The sequence below is a fragment of the Plecotus auritus genome (genome assembly GCF_963455305.1).
Source record: "Plecotus auritus genome assembly, chromosome: 5".
Taxonomy (NCBI): Eukaryota; Metazoa; Chordata; class Mammalia; order Chiroptera; family Vespertilionidae; genus Plecotus; species Plecotus auritus.
In genome coordinates, this window is record NC_137776.1 from 77350169 (window position 1) to 77370694 (window position 20526).

Genomic DNA, 20526 nt, shown 5'->3' on the forward strand with positions numbered 1-20526 from the left:
TGGTTATCTAGTGTCATGTACTAAGTTTTTTGTTCCTAATTTGAAATGCTAGGTCATCTTTCTCTCAAGAATTCAACATTTATACTCTAAGGAAGCTCAATGTATGAAGAGTGCTTGAAGTTTTAATAAAAATGGTAGTAATAAGCATTGTTTTTTTCAATTATAGTTCTTAGGAATCATTTTTTTTCGTGATTAAGTCAACTGAATGTCACATTCTGAAAATTCTTGCTTCATTATAAATCATGTGAATTCTCTATTTCTCAGGATGATTAATCATCTTTGGCCAATGTATCAAATTTATATATGTATTTTGCATGCTTCTCATTTGATGTTTTATTTGTTTACTTACTCATGGTTTTTAAAACATATTTTTATTGATTTTAGAGAGGAAGGGAGAGGGAGAAAGAGATGGAAACATCAATAATGAGAAAGAATCATTGATTGGATGCCTCCTACATGCCCCGCACTGGGGACTGAGCCACAACTTGGCATGTGCCCCAAAATGGAATTGAACCGTGACTTCCTGGTTCATGGATTGACACTTAACCACTGAGCAACACTGGCCGGGAAATGTTTTGTTTTGTGTTCTTAAACAGGTAAGTTGAATTTTTGACTGAGAATCTATATCTATAAAAGCCTAAGCGACTATTATGAACAGTCGACCGAATGACTGGTTGACCGGTCACTATGAAGTGCACTGACCACCAGGAGGCAGACACTCAATGCAGGAGCTGCCCCCTGGTAGTCAGTGCACTCCCACAGCCAACCTTCTGTGGTTTTCCAACCTCCCGCGGTCCCTCCTCCTGGCTGGCTGGTCCCGACTGGCCCCAATCAAGACTGAGCAAGATGGCCCTGATTGGCCCCTATCACCGGCCAGGCCAAGGGACTCCACCCATACACGAATTCATGCACCAGGCTTCTAATAAACATATAACCACAAGTAAATTTACCTTGTTAACTAGATTGACTTGTCAATGCAGTTGATGCAAACATGTACATACACACACATCACACACACACACAGAGCACCACCACCAACAACAAATGAAAGTGACAAGACTAACAAGAACTTATTAATTGAAAACTTATTAATTCATCTATTTGCATGCTTCTTGTCTAAGTTTACTCAGCAGAATGTAAGCCAAGCCAGAGCAGGGGCCTTGCCTGGATTGTTTACCCCTTTATTCCCCACACACTCCTTGCCTTGGAGGAGTTTAAATTATTCTTGAGAAGAATGCACTACTTGATGTGGAACAGTCAATATGACATACTATTTTAAAAAAAAAAAACACCTGTTTTTAGAAATGTCAGAATTGGTCCTAGTAGGGCTATTGAAGCACATGGGTCTATGTAAGTAAACAGAACCTTATTTGACCGCCAAAAACTCTTTACTTTGGAGTAATTGTTGGAAACAGGTTATTAGGCCTTTGTAGGAGTTAGGTTATTTTCATTCATGAGTAATTAACACCTCTGTAGTTTTCTGAAGATAATAATAACTAATTAATTCATTTTCTGGTTAATTATGCATGTATGTATTCAGAGAAATAGAACCGATAGGAGATATATCTGTATCTGTATCAATATATCTGTGTCTATATCTGACTTAGAAATGCTCATTCTATTAGTCAAAAATGCTCATTGTATTTATATACATACAGCCTATTGGTTCTATTTCCCTGGAAAACCCTGACTACTACAGTGATCATTTCTCAGTTTGTTGCAAATTAAAAAAACAATAGACTGGTAAAACATTAAAATAAAATGGAAACTGTAACCCTTGACCATAAATTCCTTTTCATATGATCTTTCTCTAGCATTAACATCATTATTTTTCACAATCTCCCTTTCACTTTCTAAAAATATCTACATTCATTTTGCTGTGACACTAACATGGCAATATGAAGAGATGAATCAAGTCCAATGAGTTTTAAAGCATGGATAGCAGAAAGAGCCTACTAAGGGTGTCAATCATGGCTCTGACAGCAATAAATCATTCATCTCTGTTGGTCTCAATTTGTAAAGCGCAGTACTAGACTAAATGATGACTAAAGATTTTTCCATTTTTAATATCTATTAAAATTTTAAATAGTCTGTGCTTTCATATAGGCCTATAACACTGGGGGATAAAGGCCCCAAGGGCAGGCTTCTACTTGAGGCAAGGCTAACATTCATGATAAAGCAATGTAAATTCATGTGGCTACTTTTTAGATTGCTGCAGTCCTTATATAAATTAACTTCTGTCATCAAAAGTCTTTTATTCTCAGCAAAACCCTCTTTAAAATGCCATTGCCTAAGGAGTATGGGCAATTCTGAAAGTTTCATGAAGATAAACTGTTCTTGATACTTACAAAGTGTGACAATGATATTCTAACATAGAATGAGTACCTCCAAGCTTTTCCCCTTAATCTGTGCACTGTGAGTGCATTCCTTTTTAACTTGGTTTTAATAAGAACTTAAAAATATCCGTGAGGCATTCGACCGAATGAAAAGATAATTATTTCCTAAAGAGTTATGAAGATATTCATTCAATGGGAAAATGTTTAAGAATATACGTTATTGCTTTTGCAGTCTGAACACATTTCTAAAGAGATTTCAAAGCAAAGCCAGTGTCTTTCAGATTTTTTCCTTATTGGGTAATAAAAATCTACACTGTACATATATCTTTACCTAATTTATATATCTGCATATATAAAGTATCAAGATTTTGGTGATTCTTTTCACTGAGCTAGATTTTTTTATTTGATTAAATCTCCCCTTAGGAGTCCCTTTCATCGACATATAAAGATCCTATTTCCATTTTAGTGTTTTCTTACTGCATTACAGGTAAAAGCTTAGGTTCATTGATACTACTTTGTAGTTCTGGCAATTAGATGCTCAATAACAATGTATTTGTAAAATGAATACATGGATAAATAAAAGCTTCTGAAAAGCATCTTTCCCCATTTCTCCTCCACTCCTCTCCCAGGTGTTTGAAATTCTCATTGAGAGGCAAAGCAAAGATGAAAAGTTTGTCTTAGAATGTGAAATATTAGCTGTTGGTCTATGGACACCTTGGTATAAATTAAAACACACCCATAAAGGAATGGACTCTGCTTGGATCACATTGACATAGAAGGCAAATAAAAGGCAACTTTAGGGCTTCAGGTGTCATGAGAAGTGAATAGCTTATCAGAGACGGGGCTGGAGTGTCTTGAGAGTGTTGTGAGTGTGCCAGGATTGTAGCAGTGGAGTAAATGGTAAGATAGGGTTGTTCATAGGAGAAAAAGAGGGAACCTTGAAAAATAATCTATGTCACAAGCACATGTGGGATACTCCTAGACTAGTTTTAACTTTAATCTAGACAGCAAAGTGCCATGGAATTAAATTTAGGGAATACTGTCACCATTGCTTCTGCGGGAGTAAAACGTGGGGTGCGGGGAGTGGATCTCCCCCTTGCGGGTTCTTGTCTCATGAAGTTTAAAGAATAAAATTCACGGACTAAAATAACTTTTAATAAAATGGTGGGCATTTATCTGAAGCAAATACAGACTCCCACATAGGGAGGGGGTCTCAAGGGGGTAACCCACTAAGCTCCTTTTTTCTAAGGTTTATAAAGGCTGTAGTTCTTTGTCTCTTCATGCTCTCTTCTAATTGGACCCCTTCCCCATTTTATGACTCTGTGCTTTTCTAATTGGTCAGTCTTTTTGCAGAATATCAACTTCAATGTCTAAAACAGGGGTGGGCAAACTTTTGACTCGAGGGCCACAATGGGTTCTTAAACTGGACTGGAGGGCTAGAACAAAAGCATGGATGGAGTGTTTGTGTGAACTAATATAAATTCAAAGTAAAGGAGCGGAGGGGAGAGCAAGAGAACCCTCCGCTCTTTCGGCTCCGCGGGCCGGATAGAACAGCTGAATGGGCCAGATCCGACCCGCGGGCCGTAGTTTGCCCACGGCTGGTCTAAAACCAACATGGTGGCCCCGTCTTTCTATCCCCCATATCTTATAACATTTCTCTATCTCTTGTGAACATTTCCCTTCTTCCAGCATTTGTCAACATTTCTCATTCCTCTGTGTAAGTATGGTTCCTTTTCCCCATATCTGTGACTTTTCTTTATCCTCTGGGAATGTATGTCTTCCTCTCACCTTACCCTGTTGCAGTTTTCTATTCTGTGAATGTACCAGTATGCCTTCTGATGGCTCCAAGCCCTCACCTATGCATTCCTCCCCCATGGACCTTCTTTATTCATAAGATTCCCTAAACCTGTCCCTTTATTATCCCTAAAATTCCTTTCGCTTCCACTTCTAATGTAGTGAGCAAAAAGAATTAAGGAACTTCAGAATGGAGACTTTTTGAGGTAAAATTTAGCCTTTCTATGTGTTCCTTTTAACTCTGTCTTCTTAAAAAAACAGGATTTCTAACTACCAGGTCACTTTGAACAAAAGGTCCCAAAACTTACTTTTTAAAGTATATATCTAATCATTTAATTAATGGTTGCTTTTGCTATTGAGGGAAAACTAAATCTAGATAACAGGCCAGAGAGATTTGTGTCTTTGTCTGTGTGTGTGAATAGGAAGTGAGTCTTATCTTTTCCCTTAAACAAAGTAAACTCTAAATTACTTATAAATTAATTTTGAATGTAGGGTGAAAATTAAACAGATAAAATGTAAAATGAGATGAAATATAATATAATAAACATTTTATGTTAATTTTATATTTTGTCAAGTGCCTGCCCTATTTATTTTCACCAATACTGAGACAAATAAAAGAAGGCATAAAGAGGTGACATTTGGTAAGGGAAACATGACTTTGATATCAGGATGAGGACCACTAATCCAAGGAGCATCATAAACAGTAAGCAAAATGTTGAGTGGTATGTTATTTTCCAAACAGCACTTCTCCATTTCGCTGACATAGCCATTCAGAAAAGCATCTTGCAATAGAAGCTGTGCCATTCATGAGTTATTATTTTGGTAGTACAGGCATACCTCAGAGATGTTTCAGGTTCAGTTCCAGACCATCACCAAAAAGTGAACATAGCAATACAGCAAATCAATCAAGTCACATGAATTATTTGGTTTCCGGATGACTATAAAAGTTATGTTTAGATTATAACGAAGTCTGTTAAGCATGCAACAGCATTATGTTAAAAATGTGCATACCTTAATTAAAAAAATAATTTATTGCTAAAAAAAAAAAATCCTAACCATCATCTGAGCCTTCAAAGAGTCATAATATTTTTGCTGGTGGAGGGTCTTGCCTTGATATTGGTGAAAACAGAGTCCCTGCAAAGAACAACAAAGTGAAGTACGCTGAAACAAGGTATGTCTATACTGTAGTATTGCTTACTTATTGATATGCCTGAAGGCTCTGGGGTCCTCACTGTGCCAGATCACTAAGGGTTTTAATTTATAAGCTGCAATATTGTCCCTAAGCAAGAATGTTATTCAATCCTTAAAAGCCTTGAAGCCTGGCATTGACCTGGCCTCCTATGGAGGTCCTTTTAGGCATTTGTTTCCAAAATAGGGAGGTTTCATCCATATTGAACATTTGCTCTGGGAAGCAATTTTCCTCCACAATCAGCTTATCCAGAGTTTCCCAAGTTCTCCAGCTATCTTCACATCAGCACTTGAAACTCACCACTCACTTTCACATTATGTAATGAAACTACCCAGACCTAGTAGTAAATTCAACATTTTAATCAGGTCCAGCCTTTTCTTTGAACATCACAAACAATTTTTTTGCTTTGACTGATTGTCACGATGCTGTGACGGATATGCTTCTAGGTTTGGTCTTCAATCCTGGTCATTGGCAGTTTCTCCGTGTCAGGTAGAGGCCCTTCTCAAATTGTCGTCGCTCTCATTGCCTTCAGTGAGGCAGAACCTTTAACAGTCGTTGTCACTTTATTCTTGTTCTTCAAGATTGTGGCCATTGTGGAATGGGACATGCCTGACTGGTTGAGCAATAACCATCACCGAGTTTCCACATTTGTAGCTCTTAATCACTCTTCATTTTGTTTCCGAGCCAATCACTTGAGGTGGTCTCTTACTGGCAACACTACAAGGGATTTTTATGCTTAGGCCTTAGGGATCATGATGAACAACATAACATGACATTAAGTTAAGCACAAGAGAAAACGATGCAGTCAAGAGATGTGGTAAGCATGAGGTGCGTGAGGCTGCTGCCGGCAGAACACAGCATACTGTTTTACAGCATTTTTTTTAATAAGTAGAGAGTATACTCTAAAATAATGATGGAAAGTATAGAAAAGTAAATACACAAACCAGTAACATAGTTGTTTTATTATCATTACCAAGTGTTATGTACTGTACATAATTGTGTGCTATACTTGTATACTGCTGGCAGTGGCAGCACTGTGGCTTGTTTACACCAGCATCACCACAAACATGTGAGGAATGCATTGTGCTCTGACATTATAGTGGTTACAATGTCACTAGGCAATCTGACTTTTTTAGCTCCATTAAAATCTTACGGTACTACTGTCGTATATACAGTCCGTTGTTGACTAAAATGTCCTTAGGCAGCACATGCCTGCATAAATAAAAACTTAAAAAGCCATTCCAATGCATCAAGTGATGGAAGTGGACTTAAAAGAACTTGTACACCAATAATGAAGCCCTTGGAGAATTTCTCAACAGAAACTTTTTTTTTTAAATTATAATGTAAAGAGGCATGGTACAATAATGAGAGCAATTATGATTGCGCTGAGAACACATTAGCAGAGCTCATGCAAAAAAGCCTTTTTCTGGGGTTGAAACTGGCTCATTCTGGTTACATCCGTGTTTTAACATAGTTGCTGCTGGCAGAGAGCTAACATCACTTCCCTGAAGCCTTATAAACGGTGCCACAATAAATGTACTTTGAACTAATTGGAACCCAGTGAGGAGGAGGGCAAAGCAGAAACTGTGAAATGTCAACTTCAATTTTTCCCAAGCAAGTGTTGCAGCCATTAACACAAGCTGTTTTCTAAGTCAAGTTTTCTCTCCATCTCCCACCTCAATGACGAAGACAGTAACTCCAGAATTCTCTCACATTTATAACTGCTCCCACTAAGCTAGAGCAAATCAACACCAAGACAGAACAAGAGGCTCTGAAAAGGAGGAAGACTGCTTCAAAAAATATCTGAAGAACAAAATGAAATAAACAACACCCAATCAGAAAATATATCTAAGATCATTGCAAAATAAGAAATGCTTAAAGAAATGAATGCTGGGGTTTAAAAAAGAAAGAAAAGCAAAAATAAATGCAAACCCATTTCACAAGAAAGGTGCCTATCCATTATCCAGGGACCAGCCAGTTAGCCATCAGAAATTACAGTAAGCTTGTGAATTGAATGGCTAAATTAACCTAGTGGTATTAGCAGGTTGTAGTCAATTAATAGTGAACAAATCTGCCTTTTCATTAATTAACAAGTTTTTGTTTGAAAGCTAAAAACTCATGGGAATGCAATTTAGTTTACACATTTCTCAGTAAATACACTCTTTTAAGAATTCTTTTCTGTCTCCACTGTGTTTGAGTTGCAACTTATATGACCAATATCAGCAATTGAATGAGCTGCTGCTGGGCCTATAAACCCAGAGAATATTAACAGCAGGCCATTTAGACTCCAGGCTTTCCAGTGGCTCTTCATCTCTCACCCAAGCACTGTCTTTCCTGTCTTCTGAAATGAGCTACAGCTAGAGAGGAATCTTCCAGGGTTGGAGAGATCAGAATGGATGGAAACAAGGAAATGACTGGAGGCAACTCTGACAAAAGGAGGAGTGCTTTATGGCCATTTTTCTATTAATAAGTAATTGCTACTTATGAGAAATACTTAAAAGCTTATTTGAACATATGCCCATATATTGAGGTAATTTATTGAATTAAATACAGGAAAAGTGTTAACAATTTTAATTGTCAAATATCTACACTGAGTTCCTTACTCATGAATTAATTTACCTTTCAAATTCCTACCTCTTTCACACTAGCTTTTTTGATATTCTATTCTTTTTCTGTGTGGATTCTACAATGATTCACAGCAATTAAAATATAATTTTATGAAAACTCATATGTTTCTTAAATATTTCAGTGTAGAAATCTATACTAATAATAGAGGAATATGCAAGTTGGCCTGGACACTGTCACGTAATGACGGTTCAGCAGGCGGCATGCACAGCAGGAGTGGGTGGGCAGGGACTGCCATCACCAGGATGGCCTCCATGTGAATATGCAAATTGGTCAGGATGTTGTCACAGTAACGATCAATCAGCAGGGTGGGTGGGGCTGCGGAGCCATGGGGTGGGACTCTGGGTCTCGCACGATCACGATTTCATCCTGCCCAGGCAGACTCCCCTGCAACCCCAAAGCCGAATCCTGATGCAGACCCGGGGTTTACTAAAGTTTACTGGAGCTGCTCCCCACACCCCCACCCCCTGCCCCAGGACTGTGCTGCCTGCAGCAGGGTGCCCCGCCAGCCTCCTAACAGGCAGGCAGCCAGGGAGAGCAGAGGGGTAGGGGCGGCAGGGAGCCATGGAGGGGCAGGGTGGCCAGAGCCAAATTCCTGGGGGTCTGAGGAGCCCTGACTGCAAAGAAGGAAGAGGAAGCATCCATAGGAAGCTCTTCCAATGCCCCTGTACAGACTCCCTACCCCAGCCCCCACACCCCAGGGGGATCAGGGAGGCTGACCGGGCGGGGAGAAGACCCAGCCTTGGGGGTAGCCACAGCCCGCATCTTCAACTCATGATCTCTTCCCCCGCCACCCCCACAAGGGGTGCCTATAACAATAGCATGCTGGCGATGACCCATCAGCACTCCCAAGGCACCTAGGACCCACAGCCCACCACTGCTGGGCCCCCTTCTCCCTACAACTCCAGACCTAGGTGGAGGCAGGCCCGAGCAACCCCCCTAGGGTCAGAACCATCCCCCCCCAACAGCAGCAGCACCGTCTTTGTAGCAGAATATTGGAAGTGAATTCGAGCTGCACTTTACCTTTAGTTCTGCACTATCTACTATCTTGAGTCTGTCAGCACAAGCGCATTGAATCTCGACAAGGGCCATGGTTAAACTTTCCCTCCTAGCATGCTTGGCCCTGCCCTGGCCCAGCCCCACTTGCCCCTCCACTTCCCTAGCCCCCACCCTGCTCCAGGAGATTGGAGCCCCGCCCTGAGCACATACAGCTGTGAAACGGCCACGTACAATTTAAAGAATGGCGCCAAGCGGGGAGGTTTGACAGTTACTCCCCCTTTGGCCTCACCGCCCCCCTAGAGCCCTCCTACTGCCCCCCAGCCAGCACCTCCAGGGATGACCACGACTATAGGGCTGATGGCCAGAGCCCACCCCTCCGAGGCCTGCAGAACCCTCTGAAAAGCTTCCATAGCTACAGTCCCAGGAAACAATCATGCCCTCCTCCCCTAATCAGCACCTGCTACCTGCGAGGGTACCCATGGGCTTAAAAATAACAATCCCTTCCTGTTTAGACATCACTTACTTGATGAAACATTTCTAGGTTTATTAGCTCAGAACCTCCTCATGACAACCCAGTGAGGTAGGCGGAGAAGAGATTACAATTCCCATGGTATATGTGTATGTATTCAGAAATGAAGCTCAGAGAGGAAAAGTGTCAAGCCCAGTAGTTCCCAAGGTACAGCACACACCCCACAGGGGGGAGGCAATTTTATTTTAAGTGGGGGCAATTCAAGAATGAGTTAACAGTGAATTTTTTGCATTTCTTATGGTTCTAGGGCAGCCGTGGGCAAACTACGGCCCGCAGGCCAGATCCGGCTGTTCTATCCGGTTCTCTTGCTCTCCCCTTCGCTCCTTTACTTTGAATTTATATTAGTTCACACAAACACTCCATCCATGCTTTTGTTCCAGCCCTCCGGTCCAGTTTAAGAACCCATTGTGGCCCTCGAGTCAAAAAGTTTGCCCACCCCTGTCTAGGGGGCCTCATCTATAGCATATCCTACATAATAAAAGGCTAATATGCAAATGACCAAATGGTGGAATTACCGGTCACTATGATGAACACTGACCACCAGGGTCAGACACTCAATGCAGGAGCTTCCCCCTGGTGGTCAGTGTGCTCCCACAGGGGGAGCACCGCTCAGCCAGAAGCCGGGCTTACAGCTGGCAAGCACAGCAGCAGTGGTGGGAGCCTCTCCCGCCTCCGTGACAATGCTAAGGATGTCCAACTGACAGCTTAGTGGGCCTAAGCTGTCAGTCAGACATCCCCCCAGGGCTCTGGACTGCTAGAGGGTGCAGGCCAGGCTGAGGGACCTTCTCCCCAAGTGCACGAATTTCATGCACCAGGTCTCTAGTTGGTATATAATCCTTATCATGTCTAAGAGACTGGGTTAAGTTTCATGTTCAATTTCTCATTAAAAGTAAACAAATTTATATCCATATTTAAAGAGACAATTGGTGAAGTTGTGATTGAATTCAGGTAAGTTTGAGTATTTAGAGGACTAGGACATCAGAGTTCTGCTTCTCCATTATTTGACCTGGCCCATATTCCTCCACCCTCACAACAGTTCCCACCTGCCCTAACAGTGCTTTCTGCTTGCTGCAAGCTTCTATTGTGGCAATCGTTTATTCATCTCCCTCCCAGACACTATCAATGTTCTGAACCCATGTCAACTTCTGGACATAGTCACATCTACACTCCATTCAAATCCTCTTCTCTGACTTTCTCCATTTCAGATGAGGAATTTTCATTACTGTTGTTCTTCAAGTTAAAGGAGTGACAAAGACCTTGCTCATACAGATGAGGTTTTTATCAACTTTTTTCTATGGCTTAAGTACTCTTTTTCCCAAGGCCCTGGTCTTTTGATACATAGATGCAAGGAAGAGATTTCATATATATATATATATATATATATATATATATATATATATATATATATATTCTTAAGCCCAGGCAATAAGAACACAAAAATTGCCTATGCACTCAAATGGGAAGAAAAGAGATAAAAATATTGATTCTTATTTCACAAATATTATTTCATCATTTGTTAAAACCTGATTTAATTACAGCACCTATTTTAATACCTCTAAATTTACATACCTTTTTCCAAATACTCTCTGGCTCCTCGGTACACCTCATTCAACCCTACCCACCATCACCAAGGATACTCACACACAATATCAGCCCTTCTGGTCTTAAACTCTAGATTATTTTTCCACACACTTACATTTACCCACCTATCCTCAATCCTGACATCATTTTCCTTTCAAATCTGAAATTTTGTCATGTCAAAATCAACCAATTTGATGAGTTTAACTGGTTAAAGAGTGCAGACTTAATCATACCAGCTCTTGGTAGTCCCATATAATACGTGCACATTTCCTGGTTATTCCATATTCCTAACATGGCAACACTCTAAGTCATTTTTGTGAGTTTTGAAATGATCCAGGAGTCTTTTGGTGCAAAGATATCAGTGGCCAAATATACCTTGTATAGCCCTGGTTTCAGGCTTGAGTCAGATTGCTGTTTTTCTGAGAACCAGTTTGGAAGACTTATTTTCACTACTTCATGGGCTAATGAGTAAATCTAGAAAATATATAATATTGAGGTGGTAACAAATCTTAAATAAATAAATAAACAAACAAATAAATAAATAAGGCACACAACAACTTGTTTATCATGCTATTGCTTGAATGCAATTTCCATTATAGGTAATGATTTGTTACTGTACTAAAAGCTAAAGGATTCAGCTATTTCCTCATAAATGCATATTATCCAGCATGGCAGTAATGATTCATTAATCAAATAAATATCACTGAGAACATGGAAGCTACATATACAATGGGGGAAAGAAGGAACTGTTGATTGTTGTCAGAGAGAATACTCTTGAAGAGCCTGTTAATGGCTCATTAATCTGCTTTCAAATTTTAGTGTGGGTTTGCATTTTGGAGGGAAGAGAGCACTGACAGTGTAAGAGAGCAAGTTTAAACTATAAAGAGGAGATTATAACTCATGTGCGGTGATGCTTTTATAGGCTTCTCTCTCTAACTCTATGATCTTTTCTTGAACCCTGAATGAGCTGTTTTGTTTGTACAATGGTAGCATGGGGCTAATAGATATGTTGCAGATTCCTGATATCAGGGTGCTTTTTCTGCTTATATAATTTTTCACCTCTACTTCTGTGGTATAATTGGTAAAGCCAGTTAGTGAAAAACCAGTAAGACTTAGAGCATTTGTTCAAATTTGAAGTTAAAGACAAAAATGACTAAAGACAAAAATGACTTACGTCCTTAAAAAGAATTGACACATATGAGAAGAGGACGCACAGTAGACTGATAGCCTGAATCTCATAAGAGAATCTATTGGAGCAAATAGGTTTGCTCATCATTAATGATGATTTCATTAAAAAATTTAAATAAAACATGTGCTGATTCACTGCATGTGCTAGCAAATATATTATATTTCAAAATCAACTAGTTTATAACTGACAAAAGTGGCATATATGCCAATGTTTTTTCCTGTTACATTTTCAAAGAAAACTTGTGGAAAAACATTTGCTCCCAAATGACTTTTAGTTTATTTATTTGGGAAAAGTAGGGATTAAAAAAAGGAAGTTAGAAAACTACCCATTTTGGATTTGAAGAGCAATTTGTGAGGAAAAATATTAATAATATTTATCAGTTCTTTATGAAAAACCCACCAGATGAGATGACATGAATAACTCATTTCATAGCATTATATATGTAATCATTCCTATATTGAAAAGTTTATTTTTATCTGAAATTTTTTTTCTTTAGAATGCTTTTATTGATTTTTTTTTTCCTTAGAAAGAGAGGGAGACAGAGAGAGAAACATGGATGTGAGAGAGAAACATCAATTGGTTGCCTCCTGTACACACCCTGACCTGAGATAGAATCCACAACCTGACCAAGAATCAAACCGGTGACCTTTTGGTGCAAAAGATAATACTCAGTCAACTGAACCATACTGGCCAGGGCTGAAAAGGAGTTGAGTAAGGAAGGTGCACATGTCTTCATGGTGTTTTTATTTGTTTAGTTATAGTATTTATTTATCTATTTTGCAAAAAAGAAGAAAAATTTGACATTTAATTCACACAGGTCAGGTTGAATTCTATATTAGAATACACCTTATATTTGTTGAATCATAGGTTTTATTTGTCACTGAACAGCTTTTATAAAAGGTGACTTCTGCCATGAAGATAAAATATAAAACATTAATCTTATTTTAAATGGTAATCTATAAAAAACAGCAACAATAAATCTTAGGGAAATTAATTAATCTATCTGGTACTCAGTTTCTACTTCTTCAAAATGTAATGATATCTAAAGATTCTTCTATCCCCAGTGTTCTCCAATTGTTTTTATGAAATATGAATCTATGTCTCCACTCTATTTAAAAAACAAAAACAAAAATATTTCACTTTATGGGGGAGAAATGTCACTTTCATGCTGATGTTGGCTATAGTAAGAATAGGTTGCAGTTACTGAACTAATCTTAAATATTGCCTGTGGTGGAAGAAAATACCTCAATTATTCCTACTGTACATATTGCATTTGGTTTATTAAGAAGGGTATGTCTGCAGAACTTATATGGAAATGATTGTTGAGCACTGTCTTTGTAACTTCTCTAATTTAAATGGTTTCATTTTGTAAGAATAATTTTGTGACCTACTATTCTCTTCCACCCTCTTTCAAAAAAAAAATAAGAGTTTAAAGTAAAGCCCAAGTAACAGGGTAACTTCAGGAAAGTGAAACAAATTGTTTTCTAGTGAATATTTAGAAAAAACAAAGAACACAGACCAAATCACTCAGAAAATTACTATATAATCCAGTATGAAAATCCTCTGCTTTTATAGTATCAAAACACCAGAGGAGGGGATAGAGATCTAAGCAGCTAGTTTCACTTTCTTCACCTCTGGTTGTCCATTAGCAGACTCAGCTTGCAAGTATGAAGTTGTTTATATCTTTGGTGAGAAACAAAATGATAAAAGAACATAAACATTGAACTCTATAATATTGGGATTATGTGAAAACCTTCACTATGGTAGGACTTTTTAAAATGTGAATTATTTAGAGTATGTTGCCTATTATTTACTGACCTTTTGTGTGTGTATGAGTATGCCTATGAGAGAGGGGTGTGGGAAAAGAAAGAGAAAAGAAAGAAAGAAAGAAAGGAAGGAAGGAAGGAAGGAAGGAAGGAAGGAAGGAAAGAAAGAAAGAAAGAAAGAAAGAAAAAAGAAAGAAAGAAAGAAAGAAAGAAAGAAAGAAAGAAAGAAAGGAAAGAAAGAAAGAAGGAAAGAAAGAAAGAAAGAAAAAGAAAGAAAGAGAGAGAGAGAAAGAAAGAAAGAAAGAGAAAGAAAGAGAGAAAGAAAGAAAGAAAGAAAGAAAGAAAGAAAGAAAGAAAGAAAAGAAAAGAAAGAAGGAAAGAAAGAAAGAAAGAAAAAGAAAGAGAGAGAGAGAAAGAGAGAAAGAAAGAGAAAGAAAGAGAGAGAGAAAGAAAGAAAGAAAGAAAGAAAGAAAGAAAGAAAGAGAAAGAAAGAAAGAAAGAAAGAAAGAAAGAGAGAGAAAGAAAGTGAAAGAAAGAGAGAGAAAAAGAAAGAAAGAAAGAAAGAAAGAAAGAAAGAAAGAAAGAAAGAAAGAAAGAAAGAAAGAAAGAAAGAGGGAGGAGGAAGGAAAAAGGTAAGAAGGGAGGGAGGTAGATCATTTATTTTTTTAGGGACATTAAAACAATTTGGATGATCATATACCTCTGGTTTCCCACTAGCTTAATTATTGTTTGAATAAAGGCATTGATTTATTTGTACATAGATTTAGATAATAAGAAGAGTCTAATTCTGAGACTAAAGCCTCATCTGGTGGGCTCCATTATAGTAATGAGAGAAAAATTCTATTTGCCCTCCAAGAACTCACTGCAGAGATTGTAAAGTCCAATGCCAATAACTATGTGGATATCTGACTATAGGCATTGGTATGACATCACCAACTCATTTCACTTGGACTAACAGGAAAATGCCAGAGAAAATAGAGCTCTCTGCTTCTCCCACCTCAGGCTATATCTGAACTGGTAGCTAGAAGATTCAGGTGGAAGATTCAGTATATCCTATTACTGATCATTTCACCCATCTTGTTTTCCTGAACTGAACTCATTCCAAACTTCAGAGTTTGAAGTAACGTCAGTACCACCTCAAAAGAAAGTAACAATGCTTAAATTTTAAAAGAATAACCCAAACATCCTACAAAACATTTAATATGTTCAGATCCTTTTAGGATTTTATCTTAAAGTATCAATGTTCATTATTTCAAAGGATACTCTCTGCATGCCAACATCGATAGCTAAATAAGATTTCACTAGAAAATATGGAGATCTAAAATATGAATAAGTATAGTCTAGTCATGTCCTCGAGTTAAAATGTAGTAATGGCAAAGTATGTATTTAGGATGGATTTACTTGGAAATGGGGAAACTATGAGAAGCGGGGATTACTTGTGCCATATGCATATGGTTTGAAGAGCAAAGACTCTATGATCAGATTACTGAATTTGAATCTGAGCTTTACCACTATCTACGTACCTAATTTTGGATTAATGACTTAAACTGTCTGTGCCTCAGTTTCCTCATCTATATAATTGGGAGTACAGTAGTACCAAATTAATAAGATTGCATAAAATTGCAAATAAAATACTTATAAAAGTGCTTGATACATAGCGAGTACACACACAGAAAAAATAGCATAATTAACAATACACTATCAATTTTAAAGAGGGAAATTGTCTATACACTCATGTAGTTTTATTTGTCAAAACATGGCTTTATTAGCACTGAGTCACATTGATCTCTTCTTTTTCTGTTGCCATCTCCAAATGTTGGTACTAGTTTTATGTAGCTCTAGAATGAACTAGAATCCTCCTCCCTTGAACATTTCTGGGGATTAATATTTATTAATTATTTGTCTGCATTACTAATTCCCACCAACCAATGAGTTATTTTTAAAGAAATTATTATGTCTCCAAGTCTGGGGATAACATGTTAAAAGCTGTTAAAATGTCAATCTATTAAATTAAAAAGTAAAGGGCCCGGGCCAGTGTGGCTCGGTTGGTTGGGTGACATCCAGTGCACTTAGTTTGCCTGTTTGATTCCTGGTCAGGGCATGCCTGGGTTGCAGGCTCGATCCCTAGTAGGGGGTGTGCAGGAGGCAGCCAATTGATATTTCTCTCTCTCCCTCTTCCTTGCTCTCTAAAAATCAATTTAAAAAAGAAATAGAGAATAAGATGTTGCTATTTTTTTCTTCATTTTAACAAATGCTCACCTATATAAATATCCTCTAAATTGCAGATATTTCTTTTATTTTCTCCTATTGCTAATAAGGTAATAACCAAATAAGAATATGATTGAAGCAAATAAGAATATATCTCAATATTTTAATAATAGTTAAGAAGTTATAAGCAAATTGAACAAAAGGCTAATTGGGTATTAGTGATGATACCTTAGGGCAGGTTCAGTGATGAAATACCAAAATCTCATCCTTAGTTACATACTTATATCTCAGTCCTCTAAAAAGCATTAGTAATCTATTGATGCCTTGCAAATTATTCTGAATATTTAGAACTTGAATAAAAATAAGCATAAACTCCTTAGAGAGTTTCACTGTAAGGAAGAGTAATTCTTTGGGTTATCTTTCCATTTTGGAAAGATAACATTTCTCACTTATTTTTTAAGAGCTTTCTCTGCCCCATCCATATTATTAAAAAAGAGAACTCTTATTTTATGATCCAACCTGCCATATAGCTTTCTCTTTCCTCTTCCTATTTTTTTCAATTACTTTTATAAATTATCCGTATTCCTATTTTGCTTTCTTCCCTGAGCTTCCTTTCTCATTACTCTTTTTCCTACCATCTTGTTTATTCCCTTTATAGCACATATTATAATATCATCTTCTTATTTGCTATAAGTGTACCTATTGTTTATTTATGGGTTCCTATGCTGAAGTGGTTGTGAACAGAATCTATCACAAGTAGGCTATCTATAATGTATATTTTGAATGAATGAATGGATGAATGAATGAATGGAATAATTCTTCAGATGTAAATACAAAGTAAATGTTATTTTTTCTGCAGTAGGAAGTATTTATTTATGAATTAAGATAAATACCAGTAAGATACAGTAAGAAGATAAAAATAAAGTGATTTGTTTATGAACAATGCAATGTTTGAAAAGTCATAGAAAAGTACATATTGGTTTTAAAAAAACACCATCTACTTAGGAGCTAAGATTATGCATGAAAAATACATACAAGGGCATAATGTGAACAAATGACTGCTTAAATCAAAGAAAATAAATAAGAATTACAACCATAATTTTATTCTTTGGGATACTTTGTGCTCATACATTTCAAGTAACAATAAATCAAGGATATGAACAATTTATATGAAGGACAAAAAAGGGCCATTATCCTTAACTTAGAACTTTCCAGTTATATTAAGTAATTTATTCTAATCCATCCTTATTATAATTTTTAGCTGCACTAAATTTTTTATTTATTTCTTTTCAAAAATTGATCTACACTTTTCATGAAAATTTCTAAATTTTTGACATACTTTTGACAGATAATGGGAAACACTAGTCTAGGCCTTAAATGTAACCCATGCTTTCGCATGTACTCATGTTTAACAAAAAATAAATACTAATGTGAGTCTTAATAAATTTAATATTGTTTCAGTCTTTAAAAATACAGGTTGACTTATAATATTTCAATATTTCTCCAAACACAACATTTAAATGACCGCCTCCAGTAGCCATTACAGAACCAAGGGCTACCACCTACAGTTGTATGGCTTGTTCACTGGCTTCTCAGACTTCATTTCCCAGTTCTCAGACTTCTTTCCTGCTGCTGCTAACAAAGGTCAGGAACTCACTAGCCATCTGGAGTCTTGAGCTCTTGATTTTCAGACAAACCTCAGGCCATACACATTCCTGTTTGATCTGCTGTAGAACCTGAACTTTGCCCATAAACTCTAATTTTACCCCATACTGTGTGGCCTGGGTGCTTCTGATTTGCTTCCCAATATTTCAGCATAAAGGAAGTGGATAGAAATTTTAGCCTCTACTCTAAAAAGTAGCCCAACTGAAACTAGCTAACACATTTTACAGAGAATCAAGCTTCTGAATGTTGTATTTCAGTCTTTGGAATGTTGGTGAATTTAGCGTATTAAGGACAAAGTATGATTTGAGTAGCATTTAAAATATTTCAGGACCCAAACAGTTCTTTTCAAACCAAGTTTGAGGAGGATGCATCTATATTGTGTGGAATCTCTCCTTCCTTGATTGTTATAAAGTGCTTTCATGTGAAGGATGTGTGACAAGTTAAAGGATGTCACCTAGACACATTTTAATATTGAATTTAGGGATCCTAAGAGTGAGGGTTGGAGGCATTTGCAAATATGAACTGTGCCTCTGGCTGATTTGTTTCAACCCCATTATAATTTTACTGAGCATACATTTAGATAGCATAATTTACTTATTCATTTATTTTAATTTACTTTTATTGCTGCATAATTTAAAATTAGGCATTAATTATAAAGTTTAAAAATAGCCCCTGTAAACTCCAAACCAAATATCACTTGATTACTAATGTATAAAATGTTTACTGTGTTGAAAATTTTTTTGACACTGCTAAAAAATATATATATACCTTAAATCAATGACAAATGAGATTAGTGTTATTAGATAAGTACTATGATTGATTAAAAAAATATTTAGAGTACAGTGCTAAATTGGAGAGGAAATGCTTCACTCTTCCTCTAAATTTTTTTTTTTTTTTTAGTTTCTGGACCCCAAGAAGAGTAATTCATTTGATGTGAAACTCAAGAAGGAATTTATCTGCCAAGATGGGTTCCTTATAGTCAGCTAAGAGCCCTAATGTTATGAGTAATAAAATTCTAGCAGCCTATTTGCTGACAGGAGCTCCTCTTGAATTCTTGGCTTCCTACATTATGCCCTTTCTTTACATGATCTGAATAAAAAACTGCAGGAAAACCCTGGTTTTGTCTTTCTACCAACACACTGAGACCTTCTATTTAATCGGAAATGCACAAATTTTATTCTCATTTGCATCTATACCAATCAATCAGAACTGCATAATTTGGATACCTCATATACATAGAATGGATCTACTTGGAAAATTGGGTGGGAACTTTCGCTATAAAAGGCAGCCTCCCCTTTGTCTCAGAGGGACACAATTTAGGTTGCTACTCAAATCTGTCTCCCAGGCTGTAGCTCCTTTTGTTTAAATAAATGCTTTATATTCTTTATTACAGTGTATGATTAACTTCAGTTTACAAGGTATACCTGAACTGCATCTTTATCTAAACAAGTTATGCTTTTCCTTCACATATTCTAACATGATTGACATAGCTATATCATCCCAATCATTCAAACAAATGGGGAATTTTATTTCAGGAAGTTAAAGTGTAGATTTTGCTTTCTAGTCCTTGCAGCCTCAGATTGTTGCTCTGGTTTCCTTTTCATTGCACTAAAATTTTCTAGGGCTATGCTCTGCTAGGTCTCTCTTTCTCACAGTCCTGAGCAGTTGATATGGCTGCTCCAGGAAATGTTTTCTGTACCGGAACTTTCTTCCCCCATAGTTAACATTTGCCTTTTGGAAACATCATTTGTTCAGCCAACTAAAATGATAATTACAATTAAAGTGGTAATAGCTAAAAAGTTGTTAAAATCGTTTATTGATAACAAAAATAAATACTAATGAGTCTTAATAAATTTAATATTGATTCATTCTTTAAAAATACAGGCTGGCTTATAATATTTAAAGATCTCTCCAAACACAACATTTAAATGACTGCCTTCAATAGCCATTACAGGTCCCAGGGCTACTGCATACAGTTGTAAAGGTTGTTCACTGCATGATGGCATCAAACTGAGAGAGCAAGTGGGAACTGCAATGTACACTACAGTCTCCTTGCCCGGTATATTACCAGCATGGGCTGCACCATTCTCTAAAATATAGGGACCTTTTCTTAACTGATACAAAGAAACTAGCTGTTTGCCAAGCAGTGTATTCCTGGAAGAAAACCTGCCTGGAAAGGATACTGAATTTTTAGTTAAATTTGTACAAAGGCACTAGTGGTGGCCCTGTTAAGACTAGATCTGCCTCCTTTGTTTCATGATTATTTTTTCCATTTGACACTTTTACAGGTATTATCAATATGTCCAATTTTCCCAATTGTTTCTTACTGAATGCTGGATCTGGGGGGTGGGGATTATCCAAAGGTATTCTTTACTATTCTATTTAGTACTTTATTTGAATCATTTTATGGTTTTAATATTTACTTCAAATTCTGAATATTTTAGGTTATTTTAATACAAAAGCTTTTAATTGTTAATGGGTTTGGAAACACTTTTAATGTACCTATCCTATATATGCACACTGAGAATACTGATTTGACACTATGAGTTAGAAAGCTCTGCTTAATATATATGTGATAATAGATAGATATGTAAGGACAGTTGATGTGTGACAATTAAATTATGAAGTCTAAGGTATAAAAGTTC